General features: G+C 38.8%; 1 protein-coding gene across 6 annotated transcripts in view; it reads left to right on the forward strand.

Moving 5' to 3' along the window:
- Positions 1 to 16,691, forward strand: part of ZNF385B (zinc finger protein 385B) — a 178,205-nt gene that overhangs the window by 75,500 nt on the left and 86,014 nt on the right. The gene's annotated exons all lie outside the window — the stretch shown is intronic.

The raw sequence follows: 16,691 nt of genomic DNA on the forward strand, positions 1-16,691 counted from the left end.
CTCAGGGTACTCAGCCCCCTGAGCTGGAAGACAGGGATGCTGAGCAGGATGAACCCCCCATAATCCAAGAGGAAGCAGTCAATGACCTGCTACGCCACCTGGACGCTCACAAGTCTATGGGGCCGGATGGGATCTACCCGAGAGTGCTGAGGGAGCTGGCGGAGGAGCTTGCCAAGCCACTCTCCATCATTTATCAGCAGTCCTGGTCAGTTTTGGGCCCCTCACTACAAGAAGGACGTTGAGGTGCAGCAGCGTGTCCAGAGAAGAGCAATGAAGCTGGTGAAGGGTCTGGAGAACAAGTCTTATGAGGAGCGGCTGAGGGAACTGGGACTGTTTAGCCTGGAGAAAAGGAGGCTGAGGGGAGACCTCATCGCGCTCTACAACTACCTGAAAGGAGGTTGTAGTGAGGTGGGTGTTGGTCTCTTCTCCCAAGTAACAAGCGATAGGACGAGAGGAAACAGCCTCAAGTTGCACCAGGGGAGGTTTAGATTGGGCATGAGGAAAAATGTCGTTACTGAAAGAGTGGTGAAACATTGGACCAGGCTGCCCAAGGAAGTGGTTGAGTCACCATCCCTGGAGGTATTTAAAAGACGTGTAGATGAGGCACTTAGGGACATGGTTTAGTGGGCATGGTGGTGTTGGGTTGACGGTTGGACTCGATGATCTTACACGTCTTTTCCAACCTTAATGATTCTGTGATTCTATGGAAACATCCTGTTCTCCAGTGCTTGGAAGCACAAGATCCAAACCAGAACATAAGTTTGTCGTTCTCTTTTTCCAAATGCAGTGAAGTAACTACTTACTGGGATGGCTCCTAAAACATCAGCTGTCATCTAGACCTTATAATGACAAATTCTTGGGTCAAAGGAGCAAGTGAGTTGGGGCAACAGTGATTAATGACTTGAATAAAAATAGGTTTTACTGTGCATTTGTAACTGCAGTGGCATGCCTTTGATATTCTCAGCAGTATTTGTAAGGGCCTTGAGGGTTGCATACCTGTTGGACCTGTTGCAGTCCTTGAGGCTGGAGGAAGATTTAAGAATTTGTCTATGAAGATCCCTGTTTAGGGGTGAGAATTAAATTGTCACTAAGTTCTTATGGCTGCCTCATCCTTTGCCATGACAAAGATGCATGTCTTAAACAGCGTGACACCTGGTTGCTAAGTATGGAAAGACTTCTGTGCTCCATAAAAGGGTAACATATAGGGGAATGTATTTGTCATCTCACCTGTGTCCTAGGAGGCATTGTTGAAGGTAAAATGTTGCCTTTGAGGGTGCACTGTAGGTCACGTCTCATGATGGAGTGTCATACCAAAGGCCAAAATTAAGATCTAAGGAGCTGGAATGTAATGATATAATTATATTTTCTTTTTCTCAATACTGTAAACTGTTTTATTGTTTCATTTAGCATGCAACAGAGTACAGAGTGGTAAGTTTAATGGGATGTATAGACACACATGAATATATGTGTGTAAGTTTGATGCATCCATGTGAAGCAGATATACAGACAAGTAGCAATAAGCAGAATTCACTTCATGTAAGCACAAATAAGATACACAGCACGAGCTGGTAGTTTTTAATAGTCCTTTCATACGCATTTCAAGTATGTGTTTACTATGAGAGATAGAATCATAGAATCATTGAGGTTGGAAAAGACCTCTAAGATCATTGAGTCCAACCGTCAACCCAACACCACCATACCCACTAAACCATGTCCCTAAGCGCCTCATCTACACATCTTTTAAATACCTCCAGGGATGGGGACTCCACCACTTCCCTGGGCAGCCTGTTCCAATGTTTCACCACTCTTTCAGTAAAGAAATTTTTCCTTACATCCAATCTAAACCTCCCCTGGTGCAACTTGAGGCCATTTCCTCTCGTCCTATCACTTGTTACTTCGGAGAAAAGACCAACACCCACCTCGCTACAACCTCCTTTCAGGTAGTTGTAGAGCGCGATGAGGTCTCCCCTCAGCCTCCTTTTGTCCAGGCTAAACAGTCCCAGTTCCCTCAGCCGCTCCTCATAAGACTTGTTCTCCAGACCCCTCACCAGCCTCGTTGCCCTTCTCTGGACACGCTCCAGCACCTCGACGTCCTTCTTGTAGTGAGGGGCCCAAAACTGAACACAGTATTCGAGGTGCGGCCTCACCAGTGCCGAGTACAGGGGCACGATCACTTCCCTACTCCTGCTCTGTTTATCCATAAACTGGGGCAGAATTAAATGTTGCTTTTCTAAATCCTCCTAGAGCAAAACTTCTAGTGAGGGCTGGATCCAGTTCTCTGTATGACAGGAAGAGGAAGAGCTGTAATTCATATATGACTGGATGTGCATATGTCTTGGTGGGGATTATGATTTGAAAGTTTGGAAGACTACAGTTGCTTGCTTCCGCTTTGAATCTGTGTCTGCATGTCTGCATGTACCACAACTCACTGTAATTAACCTGATGTGGAAAAAAGACTCAGAGGAGAACAATTGAACTCCTTTGATTCAATACTTTTCTGTTCTGAGAAATTTCTGAGAAGCCTTGGGATTTTGTCACGTCCTGTGAAATTCGTCTAGTAAGAAAGGGATTTAACTGTTACTCCCTGTGCTTGATGACGTCTTCTGCCTGTTCCTGTGTGTCTGTACACTAGGGTCAGGTTATTCTACCTTGCTTCTGACTTCTGTTTTCCTCCTTCAAACTGAGATGATTTTTAGGGATTGTATTAAATGCATTGGATTAAAATACTACTCAAGTGTGGCCAGCAGACTCCCCAGCATGTTTGACAGGGCTTCAGTATTCTCCTGACAAAGTTAGCTTGCCTTTGCTTTGATTCCTGCCTTGAATTTTAAAAGCAAAGTATGGATGATTTGGCACTCCCTATTGCTTAGCAAAATTTGGATTACTGGTGTGAATCCTTTATTACAAGAGGTAAGATAGGTATGTTTTTTATTGAACAAAGGTCCTTTCTTTCACATACTAGGTATTGGTTTAAGCCAATGTCTCTGGAGAGTGCTTGTAGTTCATTAGTGTGATATTCCATGTATGTATCATCATTATAAATTCATTGAGATATTAATGATACTCATTTTAGCTGAGATCTTAACAGTAACATTCTTCTGCTCAAAATACATACGTGAAAATATTTGGTGAACAAAGCTGAGGATTAAGAATCATGATGGGTACTACAGTAACAATAAGGTCAAACCTTAACTACTAAATTTTGTTGTTTTCTTAACTTTTATATTACCAGATGTAGTAGCTATAGCTCATTTTTCCTAGGCTGCCCTTTTGTGAAAAACTTCTGCAACACTTCTTTATGTGACTAGTATATGGTGCACTGAAGATACAACCTTGAGAACAGGTACAGCAAGCCTGAAGAGTTTTTCATGCATAAAAAGCAAAGGACCAAACCTAAAGGAGCCAGGCATGGCCACGCAGAGAAGCCTCTTACGGGTTTGACAGCAGGATGCTATTATTGCTGTTTGACACTAATCTCTACAGAAGTCCAAAGTGCTAAATTTTGGACTTCTGGAAGAATGATTTGCTCTGTGCGTAAGCTGAAAATACAGCACATCTACATACACTGTCCATTTTTCGTCAATCACATCCTGACAGTAGAATTCTCCAAGTGTCTGAACATCAGCCAAAATATAAGCATGTTATATTGCAGTCTACTATGGAGACTTGTCTGTATCAAAGCAATCTGGGGGTAGAGAGTGGATGTAGAAAGAATGGAAGTCTAAACACAATGTTTTGTGTAGGCATTGATGGATTCTAGGTGACTTTTTTGTTTGTTATTAAAACTTGTTAGCCAGACATAATAAGTAACCTATTACAAATGCTCAAAATGCCACTTCTCCAGTCTCTGTGTATGAGAGAGAGATGCTAGGAAAATACAGAGGAAAAAAAATTAAAGCATGAACTTTGGTTTAAAAAAAAAAAAAGACACCACCTGAGCATCTTACCGGTTGAGCTGTATGTCAGCTCTTCATTCTTTGACTACAGGAGCTGCTCATGAATGAGACCTGAGTGCACTTGCCCTCAGATAATGTGCTCAAGAGGCCTTTCCTTTCTTGTTGCTCTACGGTCCTAGTGTGCATGCTCTCATATTTGCTCTCTCTTCCCCTTAATTAGATTTGTGGTAGCAGGTACCACACTTGCAGTGAATGTTGTACCACCTTGTCTTCTGGAAGGTCAGCCCCTGATACCTAGCTGGAAAAAAATGCATTCGCTTTTGTCATATTTCATTTACCATTGTTCTTTTGCCTGTTTTACTTTCATTTCTCCTTAATGTTTTTGCTTTCTTTTCATCTCTCTTTCTTTGCCTTCTGCTATCTTACAATAACATTTTGCCCTTTCATTCCATTCTTCTCTCACGTTATATTGTTTAAGCCCTTTTTTTCATGTTTCTCCTCTGTGTTCCACTGTTTCTCCTCTTTCTGTTCCAGCACCTATCCTTACCCTTGTTGCTTCTTTAGCTCTTTAGCACCATCTATAATGCAGTAGCTGCATGATCACCTCAGACTGGTGCTCCAAAAGAAAGTGCTGTCCTCCTGCTTTCCTCCTCACCCACATCATCACTGTTGTGCTTGTACCTGTTGTGCTTGCACATATTGCATGCCCTCATAGCCAAAGAGGCCATCATGCTGGCAGTGTGGAGGGGCCATCAGTGCTGTAACAGCACTGATAATGGATCTCTGAAGGGGCCTTCCTGGACAAAAGAAAAACCAAGGGATCTCCAAAATCTTGAGACGATGGGCGTTAGTAGAGTAGATGGGAGTTAATAGTTGTTTTAAAGGGAGGGGAAGAGAGATCTGTAGTTAAAACTGTGACTGTGTCCTGGATATCACATTTTAAATGTGAGCTAGAGGGCAGGCTAAAACATTACAACTGTGATTAGTGAGTCCTAAGGCCTTGCTCTGCAACCAAAGAGTGGTCTTCTGTGAGACGGGCTGTTACATGCTGTTGAGAGGGAGAGGGAAATAGAAGGGAGCTACAGTGCATCGAACCAGCTATATGGTTAAACCTGAGCATGCTTAGTACATTGTAATGGCTTTAGCAAGGAACTGTCAAACATTGCCAAAAAAGAGACATTACAGTCATTGAACAAGCAGAGGGAGTGGGGGAAGCATGCCTGCCAGTTCAGGGAGGGATATAGTCCTTGCCATTTTGTCTTGCTATAATGCATAAACATACTACGTGCTTATGGAACATGTGAGACACTTCTGCAGTTAACAGAGAAATTTAAAAAAAATAAATCCTTCAGACATCACAGAAAATACAGGTAGTAGTATTATTGTCAGCATGAGAGAACGTAGTATTTACTTGGGAATACCGGTCATCTTGCTAAGTCATCTGAGTCTATATAAAACCCACATAAAGTTTCATAGAGGTTTGGTGTTGCCAGTCCCAAGTGTACAATGAGAATGAGTCACATCTTCCAAGATCACAAGATTCACTTAAAAATCAGAGAGGTTTATTTTTAATTGGGTTTCATTTTTATTTGCCTTTTTATGTCAAAGCTGATTCATTTTTTCCACTGTTATTCTGTGATCGTTTCTGCTAGCAATGCCCACCTTTTAACAAAATACCAAATATTTCAGGACATGTAACAAAATCATGTAATTGCTGCCAAGTCACGTTGGCAGGTAATTATCGAAGTAATCCCCCTTTTAGTAGAAAGAATGAGGAGTAGGAGGTTGTAGAATAAGGTAAGATTAAGCTAAAGTTTCATATGTGCTGTTTTGAGTAACCACTAGTCACACCCTAGAGAACAGTGTCGTCACTGGAACAATGTTTTATTAAGGACTGGGTACAAAATGAATCTGTTCACAAAAATTTTGTCTAGTATTTCTAGGTATGTGGAATTTTGTTCCAAGTAGTTTGCTTTTCAAAGTCCTCTTCTACCCCTCCTGCCATCCCTTCACTTTTTTACAAAACAAACGAGGAAATCAAGTAAATCTTAACTCTATACATTTAAGGCAAAGCACTGAAGTGGAAGGGTTATACACAAGGTTTCTTCCATAATCTTCAGTTTCTCCATGAGGAATTATCTGACATTACTGCAACTGCAAATTGCATCAGATAAAAATCTGTCCCTAATGCTCTTGGATTTCTTTTTTGTTTTGTTTTGTTTTAAATAAAACTCTTTCTATCAAGTATCCTTACTGGGATGCTCTCGGAAAAATTCTTTTGAAGAGTCAGAAGTTCTGTGCAGACCCCAGTTGTGGTGTACTGACACAGCACATCCCAAAGCGAAGGGATGCAGTGCATGGGCACTTCTTTCGGTTAGAAATTTATTATTTGAGTTCCAGCTTTCAGATGACGTGACTTTTGCTTTTATAATAGGAGGAGGGTTGGGTTTTTTCCTCTTCATAGCAGAAGTTAATTTTAATTGTGCAAAAACAGTCTGTGGTAGATTTTAGTGGACAGCAGGTACTTGCCATGGTAGTAGCAGCATTCTAAATGTTTTTATTCCATGTCCGAATTAGTCTTATAGGTGACTTCTGAGCTAAACAAAAAATCCCAAACCAGCTCCCTGCTGGTATTTCTTTAAAGGAAGTCTTTTGTATTGGAGACAAATTCAGCTGTGATGTAATCAAGCACTATGGAAAGATGGGGCATTTGCTTTTGCAGAACTTGGTTTAGCCTACCATTTAGCTTTTCCTTGATACGCTGTATTACTCTAAGTAATACAGTAATACAGATTTCTTTTTTGTTTTGTTTTGTTTTAAATAAAACTCCTTCTATCAAGTATCCTTACTGGGATGCTCTTGTACTGTATTACTCTAAGTAATACAGTAGTTCTGTAGGGAGTTTTTCCCTTGGTCAAAGATAGGCAGCTAGTTTAAAACCAATTGCAGGACAGATATATTAAAATATATAACTTTAAAACTTTAATGAAGGGATGACTGACTTTGTTTTTATGGTTTTGTTACCTCAAATTAAGGTGGCACGAGCTACCGCCTGTCTCTGCATCACTTCTACATAGTCTGAAGAGGTAGCATTCACCAATGAGAGTGAAGTAAAGTGTCCCAGCAGCTTTATGGGGCAAGGCATATTTCTCAGCAGCTTGAGTTCAAACCCTACGCAAAACTTGCACCGAGTCAAAAAGGAGCTTGTGAGAACGTTCCCTTTGCTAGATCTATTGTGCAGAACTTTCTATTCTGCTGAACTAACTGTAGATGAGAAACATGCTTCTGGGTAAGTAATTCCATGTGGAGGTTGAAATCTGTCTTTCAACTAGCTGCATAATAGAATGCTGTATGCTTGTTCCAGCTGTATGGAAGGAGAAATACATGCACTGTTTTGCAGATTTATTTTTAATAGCAGTCCATTAGTGAAAGCTGTACTCATTTGCTGTGGTTTAAGAACTGAGTAGTCGAATTAGGAAGTATTAGCACTGTGGGTGCCTGTGATCTATTTTTTTAGACACTTTTTATCTTTAGGTAAACTACGTCAGAGAAATACAAATGCCAAAATCAGCATTTGAACTTTATCATTTTTTTTTTTCCCTGTTCAGATGGTAATCGTGACATTTTCTGAAGGAAGGCTATAAATGAAAATTCTTGTTATTAAGCCCATTGGAATAATGTTTTTCTTAAATATTAAAATAAATTTGTTTCTTATTTGTGAGCATACTGATGGTTTACTGTAAAAATTTAATGCTTGATTATTATATGTCTTTAATTTCCTTTTAGCATTATGCTGCTAAATCCTGTTGACTGATATTATGTTATATAATAGTTTCAATAACCATAAATAGTAATAGCATTTGAAATAGGGAATGCCTTCATGTGTATTTGAAGAACAACTTCAAATTATTAAGCTTAGGAAAAGTTAATATGTTGCAGATTACACTGTACTGCTTAGCTGCAATGTTAAAAATGTGCATGATGCATTCAGAAAGTTCCTCTTAGGATGCCTTGTTAGGTCGAAAACAGAAATGCTTTCCTTCTATCCTCAAAGTCCTGTTTATAGTTAGATGATTAGCTTGTAGAAAACATTTTTTAATTTTTTTTTTTTTTCATACAAGGCAACCTTGTCTGGAGGAATGTCACTGGTAGTTTTTTCAAATGTTGAAATAAATACTAATAGAGTGCTCATTTGCTGTGAATTGAATGTTACAAAATACCCTCTGCTCTGTGTAAGTATGATCATCTTCGGGCTGTGGCAAATTCCGTTTCATAGGATTCCGTTGCTTTTAAAACTACTTCTTTTATCGCTCTCTTTTTTTACTAAAAACGGTGTGTATCCATTGACCATAATCTTCGGTTACTATCACCTTGTTTTAACTTTCTAAAGGCATGAAAATGGCCTGGGGAGATGTTTTTGTTAGGCAAAATTTAGGGTTAGTGCAGTATTTAGCTTAGTCTAGTTATATTGTTCAGATTTCAGCAAATTAGGTTGCATGTTTGTAGGTGCTTCAGGACTGCAAATACAGCTATTTCATAAGCATTTATCCCTTGTTCTCTTTCTCTCCATGTATGTGTCTGTGACATTGTGCTTATGTTTTGTTTGATTATAGTTTTACAGCTTGGGTGATGAATTCTTTGTTGTAGGGAAATGCTCTCTGATTTTTCTAGACCTTTGCTTCTCTGTGTCATTTTGTGTATTCAGACGTAGTCATGATAATAATTTGCTGTGTTGCAAAGAAATATATGTTGTAGAAGGTTTTAACAGAGAAGTCTGAAAGAAATCTGGCGATTTGGTTGTCCCTGTTGTTCACTTATGTGATTTCAGCATTCTGTATTTAGAAATGTATTAATTCTCTATGAACTTGGAGCAGTCCATACCTTCCATGCCGCCTTCAGGATGCTTAGTTAAACATCACTAGTCGTAATTTCCCTGTGCTACCGTTATCACGGTAATGTCTAGATTCACATTTTTCTTTGGTTTTCCAGTGTGACTCATCTGACAGCCCACAGAATGGGCCAGGCTGCTGTGTGTTGTCCACAGCAAACGGCTACTAGACAGTGCAGACAGCCCAAAAATCTTGGGCTGTTCCTTACTCCTGGGAGACAAGGCATAGGTGATAGGCAGTCCATGCTGGCCAGGCATCGGATGTCTGCTGCTCTTGGCCAACGGATGGCAAGCCCAAGCTGACACTGTCCTGGCAAAATGGCTTGCAAGCTGAGGGAGAGAAGTGAGAGTCCAAAAATTGGTGTCAAGCCTTTGGGGGCAGTTGCAATGTGATGAAAACAGTAGAGAAAATTCTGTCTATCCAGAACGTGTAAAAAACCCCAAACAAACCCCACCCACCCACCCAACCAAAAAAACCCCAGTTTTAACTCATCAAAACTGCTTTATGCAGAACATGCAGCTCTGTTAAGCTGAGAGAGATACTCTGTTGAGAGGGGAAACCAAGTAACACTTGCACCAAAGATGATACGAATTTTGGCAGGAGCTGAGCAACACAAATGCTGCCAGATGAGGAAAAATGTCTAAGCCTTGCTGGTGGCAGTGATTACCACTGACCCTGCTTTTGGGGAAGCAGGTACAGGGCTCTGAGTCACAGGGGCAAGAGGCAGCAATGGGAGTCAGAAAGGGTCCTGGAAAGGGGGTGTTTGAACAGGACTCTGAACTTGTGGGAGGTGTCTGGGTAAAGAAGGGTAATTCAGAAGTACAGAAGTACTCTGCCATCGTTTTCCCAATGATATTTCCTAATAATAGTAATTTAAAAACTTTCTCTGTGGGAAAGATGAAACCAGCTTTACAGGTAAGCAAGAATTTTGGTGATCGGCACTGGTAATGGGCAGTGCGCAAGTAAAATTTGCATCATAGGTTTGTGTTTAGATAGGTGAATATCCCAGATGCGTGTACAGATTTCTTGGTTTTGCAAACAGATACTTGGGTTTGTTCAGTTACTTGAAAATTTGGCCTTTGGGGAAGAGATGCTTTTATGTGCTGTATTACAGCACATTATTACTAAAATGCTTTGAGCAAAGTTTCAAATCATTATATTCTACAGCTGTAGAGAACATTGAGATCTTTTGGAATGACTTATTTAAATATCTTTATAGTTGATGTTATATTCGTATTTGAATAAATTCAGGAAGGATTCATCCTAAACTGTTTCTATCCAGTACTGCTTTGAAGAAACAGGAAAATATAATAATTTTGTTACTTAAAGCTGCTTAAACCTTTGGGGAAAAAGGGTTACTACTTAAATTTCAGATGAAAGGAGTGTTTTGTGAATTCATCTGTGTCATGTATTCATACCTGAATTAAAATGAGCCATGATGTACTGCACTTTCTCAGGAACATTACATAAACTTCCTTGTTCTAAACCATGCACAAGTTTGAAATGTGCAAACAGAGCTGAAAGAAACTTTGCAGTAGTTTCTCCACAAGCAGGAAGCCTAATATTTACACAACAATCAATAGGGTAATGGGGACAAAGACAAGCAGTACTCTCTCCTACAAAACTTGGTTTAACTGGTAAAAGAAGGTGGAATCTATCTGAACAACAACTTTCTTTTTCGTTAGGCGTGTACAGTTGAGTATGGGTTTGGCTTGAATTCTGCGGAACCTTGTTGGCCGAGATTTGGAGTTGTGCAATTAAAGCAAGGGATTGTTTAGAAGTATGTTATATTTGGAACAGTTTTCTTCTGCTTTAATTTCTGGGATTTTGATCAGGTCTTTCATTAGCGTTTTCGTAAGACTCTAAAGAAGATTAGTCGAGGAAAAATCTGATCCTGATACAGCTTGCTTTGGCATAGACAAGGAGTTTCTTTATGTATGATTTACTTATATCTTCCTGTAATTCTTTGCTGTGATGTTTATTTCTGTTTATCCTTTGTGCCTTTATGGAGTAGTTCTGCCTCACTGCGGGCAGATAGGCAAAGGGAAGCAAGAACACAACTGACCTCAGTGCAACCAGAAGGGGACAAGAAGGGACAGGGGACAGTATACTTATTATTTCTTGTTATTGTCTGGTCTGCAGGACTAATAATATTATCTGACAATAAAAGTTGGCAGTTTTCAATTCAAGCAAAAAGTTGCTGAATCCAGGAACTTGTAAGAGGAATCTAAACCTGTCTTGGTCGTTCTTGTTTCCAAGAACCAACATCCTTCTTGCGAGGACTCTGAAAAATGTTGTTGTTACCTAAGTTCTGTGGGTAGGAATGATAGCTAATTGTGTGTGCTACCTGCAAAGAATGGTTGAGAGAAGGCCTGCCTGTCTTCATACTCTTGGAGGAGACCTGTCCATTGGAAGGAGAGAAGGTAGCTGGAGTATTGAGACACTGTGCTAAATTTCAGTTTTGAGAGTGAACGTTCTGCCATCTTACTGGAGGAATGAAAAAGACCACCAGGGTGGTTGTAGGGGACCAAATGTGTGAAGGTTGTGGGTATGGCATGAGCCATGAAGTAGCACAGCCCTTTCTGAGGTTGGTCAGAGTTTTTGGTAGGTTGCTGAAATCTCTCTGGGGAAAAGGTGAGGGTAGGAACTGATGATTTTTAACACTTTAGAAGGTGCACCAATAAATCAGAGATTAGGTGGACAGGCTTAGGATATTCTTCCAAATATCAACAGTCAACAGAAATGTGAGAAGTGCCCAAAAATTTTTAAGTATCCTTCACAATGGACAGCATCAGGTAATCCTGATTGGGTGATGTCTACCAGTTTTTCTTTGTTCGAGCATGTATGCCCTCAGTTATTTATAATAGCTGTTCTTAGAAGTGACTTGAAATTTAAAACAATAATAAAAATTTAAACTAGGCAAGGAAAACTTCAACTAATAGATTGACAAATTATAAGCTACTGAAAAATGTTGTCTTACAATAAAAAGTATCGTGCAAACCTCCTAGTTACTCTAAATGGGTTGCCTATTACAGTAATATAAACCAGACAGTGAAGTTCAGCTTATACTATGAAACTAAATTTGATTTTCTAGTCTTTGTGATTGAAATCTCTGTTTTATTAGGTAATTTCATTAACAGTTATTACCAAAGAGAAATGAATCTGACTTGCATGTTTCAAAGGGCAGTGCTCCCCAAAGCACTTTTATATACACCCTTCAGGCATAGATCCAAACCAATATCTGGTGTTCCCTGATAAAGCAGATTCCTTTATTTGAGGAGGATATAACAGTGATAAGTGCAGTTATCCACAAGTGATGAGGCATCTCGGCAGCATTTACAAGGTACTTCCTGTATGTTATTTTCAAAACTCACCTGTTGGCCAACTTGGATTTTCACGTCTATGCAGAGCTCCATTTGGTATTGCTTTCTAATTTAGCATCCTGCTTGTATGGGTGTGCTTGTGTGGTACTAGAATTAAAAAAAGAGACTTTCATATGTAGCTAAATTATATTCTGAAGTAATTTTTAATTTTTTCCTCTGTTTTTAGCAGATATTTAGACAGTAACTAAAATGTATGTCCTTGGTGATGCTGTGCTTTGTACTAAACTGAAGTTGATGACTAAAGAGTCAGGTTGTTCTTTCTAGATTTTATGGGGAATCTGAAGAAAGAGAGAGCTTTCAGAATGGAGGAAAGAAAATTTCTTTTTGAACTCTTCCTCTTTGTCTTTCTACAACAATACATGCATTGTTGAATGTCAAGACATTTGCTTGACGCAAAAGAATGCTGAAGTTCATCTCGCCATCTCTTGCTCCTTGTTACCTGTATTTCTTTTTCTTGCTCAGGAAAGCATGCGGTCATACCTTCTACCATATTACACAAAAACACCATATTGCTTAACAACTTGGATGGTGTCTGTCCTAAGCCTATAGAATAACCTGTTTTGATTGATTGAGAAAAGGCTAAGAATAAAAGTAAAACCCCAAAACAAAACACCGCCCCCCCCAAACCCTAAACTTGTCATATATTTCTATAGTTGTCTTCAATTTAGTACACTTTGCTTTGTTCATTGTTGTAAATAACCCAAAATATAATATATCCTTGTATATAATACACAGTTGTTAGAAGTCTAACTACTGCAGACTCTGGAGACTTAAATTACTTTTATGTTCCTTAAGATTACTTAGGGATACAGTCCTACAGTGTTCTTAGGAAAGTAGTTCTTGCTGACATATATCAGGAGGCCTTCATGAAGCCAGACTTAGAGGACAGAATGAAATAGTTATGGCAAGAGGCTAATGAGTCAGCCGTAGGCCAGCTTTTCCTTTAAAAAGTGTGATATATTTAAAAAGCAACATCCAATGATTACTTTAAAATAAAGATGTGAAAAGATATAGTGTTGTTCTACATTCCTTGATTTTTTTTTTTTTTTTTTTTTTTTTGGTAGCTCATGTCTTAAGGGTAGATATCAAATTAGAAGCATTCTGAAAAGGCGGCTAATTCTTAATCCCAGAAAAGTAGCTAAAGCATCTAAAGCGTAGTTTTTCCCAGAATTCCACCTTCAGAGAGTTTGAAGGTATTTTGGAGGTTCCATACTACTAAAACAAATTTTATTCTCTCTTTTTTTAAGATTGAATTTAAAAGGATTATGTAGCTTAGAGATTATGTTTGGCAATAGCTTCCAGGGCTATTCTTAGGTTCATTCATGTGCTTTGTCTCCTGTGTAAAAATTGATCAGTGTTGATATTAACAACTGCTCTTTAGTGACTTGAGATACCATGTATTAATGTCTGTCAGCATGTCATGGTGGCACAGCTGAAACTTAGGTAGAAATGTCAACAATAGGTCTAAAAATAGTTCTGAAAAGTTCTTTGAAAAGCTACTGCCAACTTCCTGAAATGACAGGTAGCAGCACAGCAGAACAAGAAAGCAGCCCTGCCTTGTGCGTGGGTGAGGTTCTCTCTGACACAGAACCGAAGTACTGCATGTTTGAGTAAATCATAGAAAAATCATGGCTGACTAGAAAGCAGATTTTTTTGTCCCTTTTGAGGGCTGAATATTAATCTAACTGGAGGACATTCACTTACGAACTTTTAAAATTTATTCACTTATAAAAAGAAGGCTGCAAGTCCTAAAGAAATAGCAATAGTTCAAAGATCTTAATTTGAACATCCCTACGTGTACTGCATAGCTATTCAGGTTTTCGGTAAGTACAAAAAACCTCATAGGAAAATATGAATTCTGTCCTGAAAGGTAATGTCCATAGCTAAAGCCCTTCCTAAGTCCCTGCTCCCTCCCTTCCCATGTTCTTGCCAAACCAAGAAGCTTCGTTTAGTTGACTCCAAAAGCCGGTCTATTTTCTCTCAGGTAGTCCCAAATCTCTAGAACTACAGATAACTTGGTAAAGGGCTTCTCTGTAAATAGAGGATTTGTTAGTTAGGGTGCCTGGGAAGAGAGGCCATTTTGGAGATGTACATTTTAAAACTTCAAGTTATGGGTAAGTGTGAGTCAATGGCTGGGGCTGAGAAGGAAAATTGTATGAGCAAAGTGTTTGCAACTTTTTTATTTTTAATGTGCTGTCTGAAACTGAAGGGAGGAAGAGATGTCAGAACAGGTAGGGAGAGCATTGTGATAGAGAATTATGGAAGCAGTGGGGTTTCTGGGAAAAAAAACAACACAGAGGATGCAGTCAGGATCAGAGTAGGGATATCACTAATAGCGGGAAGAGAGACTTTACTCCAGGCTTGCTTAGAACTATAATAAACTAAGGGCACTATAGACATGGAAAGAGGGTAATTCAAAGTGTTTAAAGCTTTTGAAGAGATTGAGGAATAAGGATAGATTCCATCCGATGGTTTAACTGAAAAAGTAATTTCTATGCTTATGTGATTTCGATTGCACTGAAAGGATAGCTGTTCAGCTAGTAAAAGATATAGGGAACACTTGGAGGTAAAGGAGTAGGGTGTCCATCTCTCTTTCCCAGTGTTCTTATAGCTTATGGTATAAGCTATATGGTATAAGAGAGAGAGAGAGAGAGATAAAAGCTACATATAAGACCACAAAATCTGGTCTTTGTCCAATTTAAATGAAAGATAAGTAAAATCTTAGAAGGGGGGGCATTTTCATTTTGGTTCTGCATCTTGAGTGCAAAGGAGTCCATGGGGAGTGATGTGTGATTTCTGATTAAGTAGAACTCCAGCTATAGAACAAAATCAATCAGTTTTTCATGGAGCATACTCAATAGTAAAGGATACTTTAAGATCAGCAATGTTAGAGACTACATGGTTACTCTGTGGCTCTGTGCTCTTTAAATTTTAAAATTATGGTAATTATCATATTTAAAATACATTTTATAAGTTTTAGTATTAAAAATACAATTGAAACACAAGTGAAACTGATACTGAAACACATTGAAAATAGGCTGCACTCACTAATTTAATTATTTCCTGATATTTCTGTAGAACTCCTAAGCTATTTGGCTTTCCTGCCTTTCCCATGGGACGCTCTCCTTTTGCTTTATTGGATAGGTTGTTTTGGATATTTGTTTTCCCAATATTAAGCCGTAGAAATACCATTCATTTCTTCCATCCCATCATTCCTAATTATGCCCCAGGTATCAAACTAAGGAACATTCTTTGCTTACAGTATTTACACCTCAAACATTTGTGGTACAGTGAGGGGTACAGATACTAATTTCCTTTTAAATTAGTCCTAGTAATAGCAGTAGGAATGGTGTTCTGTGGTTGCATTTAAGGGTCTTAATAACCTCTTTAAAATATATATTTCAAAATTGTCTATATCCAGTCAACTCATAGACACCTTCTGAATAGTGCTTTCCCTGCAGTGGGGTTAGTCTGTGGTTCCTGTCCTGGCCACCGGGTGCATAAAGGTGACATTCGGTGTTCTGCCATTTGGTTGTTGCTGTTCCTTTGTGTGCAGTAACCTTGGAGTTGCTTTTAGTGGCATACTCTGTGCATATGTGGTGCTTCGAAACGTTTGTTAGATTACGTGAAAGGTCTTTAAGCCAAATGCTTACTTCTAGTGGCTGTAAATGGTATCAGTTTACTGTTTTAGCTGTCTGCTCTTGGGACATTAGGAACAGTATCATTTTACTTTTTGAGTCCCTGTTCAAGTTTGGCTATCGAGAAATAGTATCAGATAATGAAAGGGATGGGGTCCTATTACAGCTTAATAATAGTAAAACAAACAAGCAAACAAAAACAACTAAATAACCCTTTTTCTTCCTCTTCAGGAATCCAATTAAATTAAAAGCAAAGACTTACTATACTGTAGTGATACTTAAGAAGCTAGTAATAGTCTTAATGTTTCAAAGATACATTACTGGGATCTGAGTAGCTCTTTGAGTTAAAAGAAATGTGCAGCTTTTGTGGACTGGGAGGGTGGGCTGATTACAGAAAAACTAACCACAGAACAAACAATAAAACTTTTTAATACTTGGTCTAAATAGGAAAGATTCATCCAGATATATTTAACATGCTGAGTCTGTAAACCTAGGGATTTATTTTGCTTATAGTTGGAGGGCTAGTTGTAAGATTTGGGAAACCTTTCTGTTACAGCTGTTCGAAAAGTACTTTGAGATGTAGCTATGCAAGTCTAACAAAAATGAGGATCTCGGCACCATCTTTGCTTTTTAAAATTAAACAAAGGAAAGACTTCTACTTGAAAGAGAGGAGTTGCTTCTTGTAAATACAAACATCAGGGATTGAAATCCTAGACCCTTAGAGCAAGGAAAGTGTAAGAAATATTAAGAAGCATATCAAAGTTTCTACAAAGTCAGTATTTTATATCCAATTGTGAGTCATTCAGTACTTAAAAATTATATAATACTGTCAATTATGAATACAAATCCAGGGGGAATTTTGAGACCTTTCATCAGAATTTTAAA

This window comes from Aptenodytes patagonicus, chromosome 6 (genome assembly GCF_965638725.1).
Source record: "Aptenodytes patagonicus chromosome 6, bAptPat1.pri.cur, whole genome shotgun sequence".
Lineage (NCBI taxonomy): Eukaryota > Metazoa > Chordata > Aves > Sphenisciformes > Spheniscidae > Aptenodytes > Aptenodytes patagonicus.